This window comes from Bombina bombina, chromosome 5 (assembly GCF_027579735.1).
Source record: "Bombina bombina isolate aBomBom1 chromosome 5, aBomBom1.pri, whole genome shotgun sequence".
NCBI lineage: Eukaryota > Metazoa > Chordata > Amphibia > Anura > Bombinatoridae > Bombina > Bombina bombina.
The window spans coordinates 475,371,702-475,384,900 of NC_069503.1; the positions used below are offsets into that span (position 1 = coordinate 475,371,702).

Sequence of the window (13,199 nt, forward strand, 5' to 3'; positions counted from 1 at the left end):
TTAAAGGGACAGAAAACCATAAAAAAAATGTTACATAATTCTGCACATAGTGCAGAATTATATAACATTATAATAGCGCAAACATTGTAAAACCAAATTTCCCCTTTGAATTTAAAAAATAAGTGCTGTTATACAGACCCGCTCTCTGTGATCTTCTGAGCGGGTCTGTTTTTTTCAAACAGCACATCGGGCTAGCTGTATAGTCACAGCCCGGCCCGACAGCAGGAGCGAGCTGCACTTAGTGCTATGGCGCGGTCGGGCCGGGCTGTGACTATACAGCTGGCCCGATGCGCTGTTTGAAAAAAACAGACCCGCTCAGAAGATCACAGAGAGCGGGTCTGTAAAACAGCACTTATTTTTTAAATTCAAAGGGGAAATTTGGTTTTACAATGTTTGCGCTATTATAATGTTATATAATTCTGCACTATGTGCAGAATTATATAACATTTTTTTTATGGTTTACTGACACTTTAAAGCAGTTAAAGTTACTAAAATGTTTAAATTACATGTAGCAAAAAATGTTTGCAGAATACTTGTATTACAGTCATTATAGGAAAGCAGATGGAATACAACATAAACCACTAAATTACATTTTTATATATTGCCTGCTTTTCCTAAAAAATGTTTTCCACTGTCCCCAGATAGGCTGCAGCGCATGCAAAATACTTCAGGTTTCAAACACAGCAGGATTCTATACGATTGCTCATTTATATCTGTCCCTAAATGCCCTAGAAAAGGAGATAAGAGGGGCAATGTCATTGGACTGCAAAGCAAACAGTACATAAAATATTTCTTCTTTGGGTGTTTTGAAAGGGTTAGAAAGAAAGAACCCCCCCCCCCAAAAAAAAAACAAAACAAAAAAAAAAACACATAATTTATGTAAGAACTTACCTGATAAATTCCTTTATTTCATATTGGCAAGAGTCCATGAGCTAGTGACGTATGGGATATACAATCCTACCAGGAGGGGCAAAGTTTCCCAAACCTCAAAATGCCTATAAATACACCCCTCACCACACCCACAATTCAGTTTAATGAATAGCCAAGTAGTGGGGTGATTAAGAAAGGAGCAAAAAGCATCAACAAAGGAATTTGGAAATAATTGTGCTTTATACAAAAAAATCATAACCACCATAAAAAGGGTGGGCCTCATGGACTCTTGCCAATATGAAAGAAATGAATTTATCAGGTAAGTTCTTACATAAATTATGTTTTCTTTCATGTAATTGGCAAGAGTCCATGAGCTAGTGACGTATGGGATATCAATACCCAAGATGTGAAACTCCACGCAAGAGGGAGGGATAAAAATAAACAGCCATATGCTGAAAAATAAATCCACAACCCAAAATATAAGTTATTCTCTTGAAGAAAAGAAAAACTTAAAACATCAGCAGAAGAATTAAACTGAAACAGCTGCCTGAAGAACTTTTCTACCAAAAACTGCTTCTGAAGAAGCAAATACATCAAAACGGTAGAATTTAGTAAATGTATGCAAAGAGGACCAAATCTGATCGACTGAAGCTTCATTCTTAAAAGCCCACGAAGTGGAGACTGATCTAGTAGAATGAGCTGTAATTCTGAGGCGGGGCCTGACCCGACTCCAAATAAGCTTGAAGAATCAAAAGCTTTAACCAAGAAGCCAAGGAAATAGCAGAGGCCTTCTGACCTTTCCTAGGACCAGAAAATATAACAAATAGACTAGAAGTCTTCCTGAAATCTTTAGTAGCTTCAAGATAATATTTCAAAGCCCTTAACACATCCAAAGAATGTAAGGATCTTTCCAAAAAATTCTTAGGATTAGGACACAAGGAAGGGACAATAATTTCTCTACTAATGTTGTTAGAATTCCCAACCTTAGGTAAGAACTTAAATGAAGTCCGCAAAACCGCCTTATCCTGATGAAAAATCAGAAAAGGAGATTCACAAGAAAGAGCAGAAAGCTCAGAAACTCTTCTAGCAAAAGAGATGGCCAAAAGGAACAACACTTTCCAAGAAAGCAGTTTAATGTCCAAAGAGTGCATAGGCTCAAATGGAGGAGCCTGTAACGCCCTCAAAACCAAATTAAGACTCCAAGGAGGAGAAATTGATTTAATGACAGGCTTAATACAAACTAAAGCCTGTACAAAACAGTGAATATCAGGAAGATTAGCAATGTTTCTGTGAAATAAAACAGAAAGAGCAGAGATTTGTCCCTTCAAGGAACTTGCAGACAAACCCCTATCCAAACCATCCTGGAAACACTGTAAAATTCTAGGAATTTTAAAAGAATGCCAAGAGAATTTATGAGAAGAACACCATGAAATGTAAGTCTTCCAAACTCGATAATATATTTTCCTAGAGACAGATTTACGAGCTTGCAACATAGTATTAATCACAGAGTCAGAGAAACCTCTATGACTTAGTACTAAGCGTTCAATTTCCATACCTTCAAATTTAATGATTTGAGATCCTGATGGAAAAACAGACCTTGAGACAGTAGGTCCGGCCTTAACGGAAGTGGCCAAGGTTGGCAACTGGACATCCGAACAAGTTCTGCATACCAAAACCTGTGGGGACATGCTGGACCCACAAGCAACACAAATGATTGTTCCACCTGGGAATCCCTGGACCTGACAGGTATCTGGGAAGTTTCTTGTTTAGATGAGAAGCCATCAGATCTATTTCTGGAAGACCCCACATCTGAACAATCTGAGAAAACAAATCCGGACGGAGAGACCTCTCCCCTGGATGTAAAGTCTGACGGCTGAGATAATCCGCTTCCCAATTGTCTACACCTGGAATATGAACCGCAGAAATTAGACAGAAGCTGGATTCCGCCCAAACAAGTATCTAAAATATTTCTTTCATAGCTTGGGGACTGTGAGTCCCACCCTGATGATTGACATCTGCCACCGTTGTGATATTGTCTGTCTGAAAACAAATGAACGGTTCTCTCTTCAACAGAGGCCAAAACTGAAGAGCCCTGTGAATTGCACAGAGTTCTAAAATATTGATTGGTAATCTCGCCTCTTGAGATTTCCAAACCCCTTGTGCTGTCAGAGATCCCCAGACTTGCATCTGTTGTGATCACAGTCCAGGTTGGACGAACAAAAGAGGCCCCTTGAACTAAACGCTGGTGATTTAACCACCACGTCAGAGAGAGTGTCGAACATTGGGATTTAAGTATATTAATTGTGATATCTTTGTATAATCCCGGCACCATTGATTCAGCATACAAAGCTGGAGAGGTCTCATGTGAAAACGAGCAAAAGGAATCGCGTCCGATGCTGCAGTCATGAGGCCTAAAACTTCCATGCACATAGCCACTGAAGGGAATGACTGAGACTGAAGGTGCCGACATGCTGCAACCAATTTCAAACATCTCTTGTCTGTTAGAGACAGAGTCATGGACACTGAATCTATCTGGAAACCTAGAAAGGTGACTCTTGTCTGAGGAATCAAAAAAAACTTTTTGGTAAATTAATCCTCCAACCATGTTTCTGAAGAAACAACACTAGTTGATTCGTGTGAGATTCTTCAGTACGTAAAGACTGAGCTAGTACCAAGATATCGTCCAAATAAGGAAACACTGCAATACCCTGTTCTCTGATTACAGAGAGTAGGGCACCCAGAACCTTTGAAAAGATTCTTGGAGCTGTTGCTAGGCCAAATGCAAGAGCAACAAATTGGTTAATGCTTGTCTAGAAAAGAGAATCTCAGAAACTTATAATGTTCTGGATGAATCAGAATATGAAGGTATGCATCCTGCAAGTCTATTGTGGACATATAATGTCCTCGCTGAACAAAAGGCAGAATAGTCCTTATAGTCACCATCTTGAAAGTTGGTACTCTTACATAACAATTCAACATTTTCAGATTCAGAACTGGTCTGAATAAATTTTCCTTTTTTGGGACAATGAATAGATTTTAATAAAACCCCAAACCTTGTTCCTGAAAAGGAACTGGCATGATTACCCCTGAAGACTCCAGGGCTGAAACACACTTCAGGAAAGCCTGAGCTTTTACTGGATTTGCTGGGATACGTGAGAGAAAAAATCTTCTCACAGGAGGTCTTACTCTGAATCCTATTCGATACCCTTGAGAGACAATGCTCTGAATCCATTGATTTTGGACAGATTTTATCCAAAAATCCTTGAAAAACCTTAATTTGCCCCCTACCAGCTGAGCTGGAATGAGGGCCGCACCTTCATGCGGACTTAGGGGCTGCCTTTGGTTTCCTAAATGGCTTGGATTTATTCCAATTTGAGGAAGGCTTCCAATTAGAAGCAGATTCCTTGGGGGGAGGATTGAGGTTTTTGTTCCTTATTCTGACGAAAGGAACGAAAACGGTTAGAAGCCTTAGATTTACCCTTAGGTTTTTTTATCCTGAGAACCAAATAAATTATTACCTTGGAAAGAAAGAGATAGTAATCTAGATTTAGATGTCATATCAGCATTCCAAGATTTAAGCCACAAAGCTCTTCTAGCTAATGACATGGATCTAACATCAATTTTGATAATATCAAAAATGGCATCACAAATAAAATGATTAGCATATTGCAGCAAGCGAATAATGCTTGATAAGTCAGAATCCAATTCCTATTGCGCTAAATTCTCCAACCAGAAAGTTGATGCAGCCGCAACATCAGCCAAAGAAAATGCAGGTCTGAGAAGATGACATGAATATAAATAGGCTTTCCTTAGATAAGATTCAAGCTTCCTATGTAAAGGATCCATAAAGGAAGTACTATCTTCCATAGGAATAGTGGTACGTTTAGCAAGAGTAGAAATAGCCCCATCAACTTTGGGGATTTTTTCCCAAAACTCTATAGATTTTTCTGGTAAAGGATACCATTTTTTAAACCTTGAAGAAGGAATAAAAGAAGTACCTGGCTTCCATTCCTTATAAATCATATCAGAAATAGCCTCAGGAATAGGAAAAACCCCTGGAGAAACCACAGGAGGTTTAAAAACAGCATTTAAATGTTTATTAGACTGAACGTCAAGAGGACTGGTTACTTCAATATCCAAAGTAATTAACACTTCTTTTAATAAAGAACGCATATACACTATTTTAAATAAATAAGTAGATTTGTCAGTGTCAATGTCTGAGGAATGATCTTCTGTATCAGATAGATCCTCATCAGAAGAGGATAAATTTTTATGTTGTTGGTCATTTGAAATTTCATCAACTAAATGAGAAGTTTTAAAAGGCCTTTTACGTTTATTATAAGGTGGAAATGCAGACAAAGCCTTCAGGATAAAATCAGAAACAAATTCTTTAAAATTTACAGGTATATCATGCACATTAGAAGTTGAAGGAACTGCAACTGGCAATGTACTATTACTGATGGATACACTATCTGCATGTAAAAGTTCATCATGACAACTATTACAAATGACATTCGGCGAAATAATTTCTACAATTTTACAACAGATGCACTTAGCTTTGGTAGAACTGATGTCAGGCAGCAATGTTCCAGCAGGAACGTCTGAGGCAGGATCAGATTGAGACATCTTGCAAAATATAAGAGAAAAAAAACAACATATAAATCAAAATGATCTATTTCCTTATATGACAGTTTCAGGAATGGGAAAAAATGCAAATAGCATAGCCCTCTGATAGAGAAAAAGGCAAGAGGCAAACATCAATGCGGTATTGAAATAATGAAAAAGTTTGGCGCCAAGTATGACGCACAACGTAACAAACTTTTTTGGCGCCAAAAATAACCAGAAATGACACACTCGCGTCACTAATAACTCAACCATGTGAAAGGTCTCGGCGTCAAGTATGACGCCGGAAATGACGTAGTTGAGTCAGACGTATTTTTTCGCGACAAGAATGATGCAATAAATTTAGCATTTGACGCACCCGCGGTCCTAATACCGCCCGCAATTTGCAAGAAGTAGTCAATAGAAAAAAAGACTAAACCCCAGGTAAGAAAAAAAATTTCTTAAAAAATTGTTTATATTCCCCAAATATGAAACTGACAGTCTGCAGAAGGAAATACATGAACCTGACTCATGGCAAATATAAGTACAATACATATATTTAGAACTTTATATAAATGCATAAAAAGTGCCAAACCATAGCCAAGGTGTCTTAAGTAATAAAAAACAAACTTACCAAAAGACACCCATCCACATATAGCAGATAGCCAAACCAGTACTAAAACAGTTATTAGTAGAGGTAATGGTAAATTGAGAGTATATCGTCGATCTGAAAAGGGAGGTAGGAGATGAATCTCTACGACCTATAACACAGAACCTATGAAATAGACCCCCGTTAGGGAAATCATCGTATTCAATAAGTAATACTCCCTTCACTTCCCCCTGACATTCGCTGTACTCTGAGAGGAATCTGGCTTCAATAATGCTGAGAAGCGCATATCAACGTAGAAATCTTAGCACAAACTTACTCCACCACCTCCATAGGAGGCAAAGTTTGTAAAAGTGAATTGTGGGTGTGGTGAGGGGTGTATTTATAGGCATTTTGAGGTTTGGGAAACTTTGCCCCTCCTAGTAGGATTGTATATCCCATACGTCACTAGCTCATGGACTCTTGCCAATTACATGAAAGAAATAAGAATTGTTGAGGCTCTAAGTTTGCAAAATGAACCCTTTAATGACAGGGTTAACTTGTCTACATCCGAACAACGTTCCAATGTAAACAAATTGAAATCCCGCGATCGTGCACGTGATCGCGAGATTTTAATGATGGGATCGGGTCAGGGAGGCGTCCCTATGAAGCTAGGCACTCCCTAGAGACCGCAATCACATCCAGGAAGCGCCGTTGGCTTCAGGACAGCCAAACGACTCTGACGTTATATTCTGTCCTAACGGCAATAAAGCCTGGCGCAGTTAGGATGTAATTGAACGCTGCAAAGGCGTTAAAAGGTGAAGCAGATTCCAACACCATCAGAGGCCCATTGTAAGATGTCCACCGAGATAGAAAAAGATCCCTAATAAACTACTGACTATGATTTGGTGCTACCCACAAAAGGTGGGTGAAGGGTGGGGCTGATCAGACTATCTCTTGGTAGGCAGCTGCTTACAATTATTGTTAAAAAAATACAGGCTTGCAGTGACTAAGGAATGACCAGAATTACCTGTATATCAATCACAGAGAGCACACAAATAAAGTACAACCATGTCCAGATTACTCACAGACAGGCGAACGCCTAACGCATGTTTCTCCTGGGCTTTCTTAAAACCTCAACGATTTGACAGAAAAAGTTAAGTTTTATTTTTTTGGCTCCCTTTCTGCGGATCTACCTATGTGTTTAAGTGTGTGCCAAATAGTGGTTTTCTTTTCTTTCTTTTGGGGGGGGGGTTTACAAAATATATGAAGTGATAAGGTTGTCACCAATTTGTTTGCCATAAAGAGCGTTGGGCCAGGCTGTTAACATGTCTGTTGTATGATCGGGTTCACGCCCTGTATATATCCACATATAAATGAGTGGCCCACAGGATTTTAACCCATTTAAAATATCAGTTACTTATTCAAAACAATCAAAATTATGCCATGTTTGCCATCTGTTTATTGCAATATAAGATCATTTTTTTTTATAAAATTTGTTTAGGTTTTTTAAAGTGTATTATTTTATTTAAAATAAAAATAATGCTGGATATCTTGTCTATAAATCTTTATTTTGCAAATTGCAATCATTTGCATTATAAGAAGCGGACTAATTAAGAAGACAACTTCAGCCTTAACAGTGGTTACCTTATAAATGACAACCAGCATAAACCACTGTTAGTGAACATTAAGAACAAGAAAGCTGCAAAATGTTTAGTTTTCAAAAGGATTGTCTATAGGTTATTTGTTACATTAAAGTTGATTTAAAAAAAAAAAAAATCAAACAAAAAAAAGCTTTGAGTGGAGGTCACATGTTTCCTGTCTAGAGTGGAGCTCCAATCTGCAGCCAGACCCTTCTCTCAGGCCTCTATTCAAAAAACATAATTTATGCTTACCTGGTAAATTCCTTTCTTTCATGGTAGTGAGAGTCCTTTACTCATGGGAATTAAGTCTCTACCGCTAGGAGGCAAAAATTCCTAAACCCCAAGAGCTCTATAAAACCCCTCCCACATAACTCTCTAATGTATAGCCAAGTAAGTGAGGTAAAAAGGAAATAAGAGCTATAAAAAGGAGCAGGGGGAAAAAAAAAACCTAAGAAAAAACATAATTTATGCTTACCTGATAAATTCCTTTCTTCTGTTGTGTGATCAGTCCACGGGTCATCATTACTTCTGGGATATAACTCCTCCCCAACAGGAAATGCAAGAGGATTCACCCAGCAGAGCTGCATATAGCTCCTCCCCTCTACGTCAGTCCCAGTCATTCGACCAAGAATCAACGAGAAAGGAGTAACCAAGGGTGAAGTGGTGACTGGAGTATAATTTAAAAGATATTTACCTGCCTTAAAAACAGGGCGGGCCGTGGACTGATCACACAACAGAAGAAAGGAATTTATCAGGTAAGCATAAATTATGTTTTCTTCTGTTATGTGTGATCAGTCCACGGGTCATCATTACTTCTGGGATACCAATACCAAAGCAAAAGTACACGGATGACGGGAGGGAAAGGCAGGCTCATTATACAGAAGGAACCACTGCCTGAAGAACCTTTCTCCCAAAAATAGCCTCCGAAGAAGCAAAAGTGTCAAATTTGTAAAATTTGGAAAAAGTATGAAGTGAAGACCAAGTTGCAGCCTTGCAAATCTGTTCAACAGAGGCCTCATTCTTAAAGGCCCAAGTGGAAGCCACAGCTCTAGTGGAGTGAGCTGTAATTTTTTCAGGAGGCTGCTGTCCAGCAGTCTCATAGGCTAAACGTATTATGCTACGAAGCCAAAAAGAGAGAGAGGTAGCAGAAGCTTTTTGACCTCTCCTCTGTCCAGAGTAAACGACAAACAAGGAAGAAGTTTGGCGAAAATCTTTAGTTGCCTGCAAGTAGAACTTGAGGGCACGAACTACATCCAGATTGTGTAAAAGACGTTCCTTCTTTGAAGAAGGATTTGGACACAAGGATGGGACAACAATCTCTTGATTGATGTTCCTGTTAGTGACTACCTTAGGTAAGAACCCAGGTTTAGTACGCAGAACTACCTTGTCTGAGTGAAAAATCAGATAAGGGGAATCACAATGTAAGGCTGATAACTCAGACTCTTCGAGCCGAGGAAATAGCCATTAAAAACAGAACTTTCCAAGATAACATTTTTATATCAATGGAATGAAGGGGTTCAAACGGAACACCCTGTAAAACGTTAAGAACTAAGTTTAAACTCCATGGTGGAGCAACAGCTTTAAACACAGGCTTGATCCTAGCTAAAGCCTGACAAAAGGACTGGACGTCTGGATTTTCTGACAGACGTCTGTGTAACAAGATGGACAGAGCTGAAATCTGTCCCTTTAATGAACTAGCTGATAAACCCTTTTCTAAACCTTCTTGTAGAAAAGACAGTATCCTAGCGATCCTAACCTTACTCCAGGAGTAACCTTTGGATTCGCACCAGTATAGGTATTTCCGCCATATTTTATGGTAAATCCTTCTGGTAATAGGCTTCCTAGCCTGAATTAGGGTATCAATAACCGACTCAGAAAAACCACGTTTTGATAAAATCAAGCGTTCAATTTCCAAGCAGTCAGCTTCAGAGAAGTTAGATTTTGATGTTTGAATGGACCCTGTATCAGAAGGTCCTGTCTTAGAGGTAGAGACCAAGGCGGACAGGATGACATGTCCACTAGATCTGCATACCAAGTCCTGCGTGGCCATGCAGGTGCTATTAGAATTACTGATGCTCTCTCCTGTTTGATTTTGGCAATCAATCGAGGAAGCAGCGGGAAGGGTGGAAACACATAAGCCATCCTGAAGTTCCAAGGTGCTGTCAAAGCATCTATCAGAACTGCTCCCGGATCCCTGGATCTGGACCCGTAGCGAGGAAGTTTGGCGTTCTGGCGAGACGCCATGAGATCTATCTCTGGTTTGCCCCAACGTCGAAGTATTTGGGCAAAGACCTCCGGATGAAGTTCCCACTCCCCCGGATGAAAAGTCTGGCGACTCAAGAAATCCGCCTCCCAGTTCTCCACTCCCGGGATGTGGATTGCTGACAGGTGGCAAGAGTGAGACTCTGCCCAGCGAATTATCTTTGATACTTCCATCATTGCTAGGGAGCTTCTTGTCCCTCCCTGATGGTTGATGTAAGCTACAGTCGTGATGTTGTCCGACTGAAACCTGATGAACCCCCGAGTTGTTAACTGGGGCCAAGCCAGAAGGGCATTGAGAACTGCTCTCAATTCCAGAATGTTTATTGGAAGGAGACTCTCCTCCTGATTCCATAGTCCCTGAGCCTTCAGAGAATTCCAGACAGCGCCCCAACCTAGTAGGCTGGCGTCTGTTGTTACAATTGTCCAGTCTGGCCTGCTGAATGGCATCCCCCTGGACAGGTGTGGCCGATAAAGCCACCATAGAAGAGAATTTCTGGTCTCTTGATTCAGATTCAGAGTAGGGGACAAATCTGAGTAATCCCCATTCCACTGACTTAGCATGCATAATTGCAGCGGTCTGAGGTGTAGGCGTGCAAAAGGTACTATGTCCATTGCCGCTACCATTAAGCCGATCACCTCCATGCATTGAGCTACTGACGGGTGTTGAATGGAATGAAGGACGCGGCATGCATTTTGAAGCTTTGTTAACCTGTCTTCTGTCAGGTAAATCTTCATTTCTACAGAATCTATAAGAGTCCCCAAGAATGGAACTCTTGTGAGAGGAAAGAGAGAACTCTTCTTTTCGTTCACTTTCCATCCATGCGACCTTAGAAATGCCAGAACTAACTCTGTATGAGACTTGGCAGTTTGAAAGCTTGAAGCTTGAATTAGAATGTCGTCTAGGTACGGAGCTACCGAAATCCCTCGCGGTCTTAGTACCGCTAGAAGGGCACCCAGAACCTTTGTGAAGATTCTTGGAGCCGTAGCCAATCCGAATGGAAGAGCTACAAACTGGTAGTGCCTGTCTAAGAAGGCAAACCTTAGATACCGGTGATGATCTTTGTGGATCGGTATGTGAAGGTAAGCATCCTTTAAATCCACTGCGGTCATGTACTGACCCTCTTGGATCATGGGTAAGATTGTCCGAATAGTTTCCATTTTGAACGATGGAACTCTTAGGAATTTGTTTAGAGTCTTTAAATCTAAGATTGGCCTGAAAGTTCCCTCTTTTTTGGGAACCACAAACAGGTTTGAGTAGAACCCTTGTCCTTGTTCCGACCGCGGAACCGGATGGATCACTCCCATTAATAACAGATCTTGTACGCAGCGTAGAAACGCTTCTTTCTTTATCTGGTTTGTTGACAACCTTGACAGATGAAATCTCCCTCTTGGGGGAGATAATTTGAAGTCTAGAAGGTATCCCTGCGATATGATCTCTAGAGCCCAGGGATCCTGAACATCTCTTGCCCAGGCCTGGGCGAAGAGAGAGAGTCTGCCCCCCACTAGATCCGGTCCCGGATCGGGGGCTCTCGGTTCATGCTGTCTTTGGGGCAGCAGCAGGTTTCCTGGCCTGCTTGCTCTTGTTCCAGGACTGGTTAGGCTTCCAGCCTTGCCTGTAACGAGCAACAGCTCCTTCCTGTTTTGGTGCAGTGGAGGTTGATGCTGCTCCTGTTTTAAAGTTCCGAAAGGGACGAAAATTAGACTGTCTAGCCTTAGCTTTGGCTTTGTCTTGAGGTAGGGCGTGGCCCTTACCTCCTGTAATGTCAGCGATAATCTCTTTCAAACCGGGCCCAAATAAAGACTGCCCCTTGAAAGGTATATTAAGTAATTTGGACTTAGAAGTAACATCAGCTGACCAGGATTTTAGCCACAGCGCCCTACGTGCCTGTATGGCGAATCCTGAGTTCTTAGCCGTAAGTTTGGTTAAATGTACTACGGCCTCCGAAATGAAGGAATTAGCTAGTTTAAGGACTCTAAGCCTGTCCGTAATGTCGTCTAGCGTAGATGAACTAAGGTTCTCTTCAAGCGACTCAATCCAAAATGCTGCCGCAGCCGTAATCGGCGCGATACATGCAAGGGGTTGTAATATAAAACCTTGTTGAACAAACATTTTCTTAAGGTAACCCTCTAATTTTTTATCCATTGGATCTGAGAAAGCACAGCTATCCTCCACCGGGATAGTGGTACGCTTAGCTAAAGTAGAAACTGCTCCCTCCACCTTGGGGACCGTTTGCCATAAGTCCCGAGTGGTGGCGTCTATTGGAAACATCTTTCTAAATATTGGAGGGGGTGAGAACGGCACACCGGGTCTATCCCACTCCTTAGTAACAATTTCAGTTAGTCTCTTAGGTATAGGAAAAACGTCAGTACTCGCCGGTACCGCAAAGTATTTATCCAACCTACACAGTTTCTCTGGTATTGCAACGGTGTTACAATCGTTGAGAGCTGCTAAGACCTCCCCTAGTAATACACGGAGGTTCTCCAATTTAAATTTAAAATTTGAAATATCTGAGTCCAATCTGTTTGGATCAGAACCGTCACCCACAGAATGAAGCTCTCCGTCCTCATGCTCTGCGAGCTGTGACGCAGTATCAGACATGGCCCTAGCATTGTCAGCGCACTCTGTTCTCACCCCAGAGTGATCACGCTTGCCTCTTAGTTCTGGTAATTTAGACAAAACTTCAGTCATAACAGTAGCCATATCTTGTAATGTTATCTGTAATGGCCGCCCAGATGTACTAGGCGCCAAAATATCACGCACCTCCCGGGCGGGAGATGCAGGTACTGCCGCGTGAGGCGAGTTAGTCGGCAAAACTCTCCCCTCGCTGTTTGGTGAAATTTGTTCACATTGTACAGATTGACTTTTATTTAAAGTAGCATCAATACAGTTAGTACATAAATTTCTATTGGGCTCCACCTTGGCATTGGAACAAATGACACAGATATCTTCCTCTGAGTCAGACATGTTTAACACACTAGCAAAAAACTTACAACTTGGTTATAATCTTTTTTAGCAAAAAACGTACTGTGCCTCAAAGAGGTACTAACGATTAAATGACAGTTGAAATAGTGAACTGAAAAACAGTTATAGCATCAAACTTTAAAACAACAAAACTTTTAGCAAAGGTTTGTTCCCATTAGTAAAATAACAATAATTAAATTTGACATAAAAAATACAAAGCAACGTTTTTATTCACAGTCACTATAAGAATTCTCACAGCTCTGCTGAGAGAATT

At 40.7% G+C, this 13,199-nt stretch overlaps 1 protein-coding gene across 2 annotated transcripts in view; it reads right to left on the reverse strand.

Annotated features, from left to right (window-relative positions):
* Positions 1–13,199, reverse strand: part of LOC128660486 (uncharacterized) — a 308,731-nt gene that overhangs the window by 204,658 nt on the left and 90,874 nt on the right. The gene's annotated exons all lie outside the window — the stretch shown is intronic.